Source organism: Ananas comosus, linkage group 12 (genome assembly GCF_001540865.1).
Source record: "Ananas comosus cultivar F153 linkage group 12, ASM154086v1, whole genome shotgun sequence".
Lineage (NCBI taxonomy): Eukaryota > Viridiplantae > Streptophyta > Magnoliopsida > Poales > Bromeliaceae > Ananas > Ananas comosus.
Window position 1 is genome coordinate 10,353,938 of NC_033632.1, and position 1,131 is coordinate 10,355,068.

The window sequence follows — 1,131 nt, forward strand, 5'->3', positions numbered from 1 at the left end:
AATCGTCGAATCGCGTAAACTTGAATCAAGAGATATTACGTATCTAGAAATGAATTTATATTTTCGAATATCATTTGCATTATCGAATGGGTTAAAATCACAAATTTCCAATATGCCTTATGAGTCCGTTTTGCTTAAGTTTAAACCCGTGGAAAAAATATCAAATAACGAAAATTTGAAGAAAATTTTTATACTATAAAAAGCAGATCAAATATCTTAAGTTACCCTATCTTTAGTTGTGCGGGAAAAAAAAATAAAAAAATTTTGGGTGATTTGATTAATTTCTCACCACACTCCTCCTATACTATCAACATCACCCGTTAAAAGTAATTACCTTTCTCTGAATTATATTCTGCTTAATTACTCTGCAAGTGAGAGCTCCCCCGACTCAGGGAGGCCCATGGACTCAGTATCGACTGCCGACTCGCGTCCAACGTCTTCGAGCAGGTCTTCGCATCCGGTACGCTGGCAGAAGCAATCGAGGGTGGTTTTCGTTACGTTACTCTGGGATTTTGTAGACGCCGTTTCATGCCAAAGTTAGCCTTTGAGTATATTCGGTTGCATATGCTCAAGATATTGCATTCTCGAACGCTTGGGTGCTGATTTGAAGAATCAGCTCGACGTTACGCGTTGCCCCTCTCAACGTAGAGCAGCGATTTCGACGACTGTTCTGTATCGGAAATTTTCGAGAGGAATCCACGAAGCCCTTACCTTGCTGATTTCGGGTTAGTTTTCATTAGTCAATTATTTTCTTCCGCTGCTGTTTTTGGGGAGGCAGAATCGGTGTCATTTCATTTTTACATGTAGGTTTGCTGAAAGCGTCAATTTCTGGCCTTGGAGTTCGGACTGAATTCCACAGTGTCTCTTTGCATTCGCGGACGTCCTGCGCTGGATTTAGACGACTAAAGGTGTTAACATCTGCTTATACTCCTAAGTGGCAATAGTCAAACATGTGTAATTTTCATCGATTTTTAATAGTTTAACCTTTTAGATCGAATTCAATCTGATTTGTATAGATCACCAAATCTGAATTTGGAGCATGTGTATTAAATTGAGTATATTTATACACATGTTTGGACTTTGGAATAAATAGGAAAAAACCTCGATTGGAACTTTAATGTAAAACTGCCT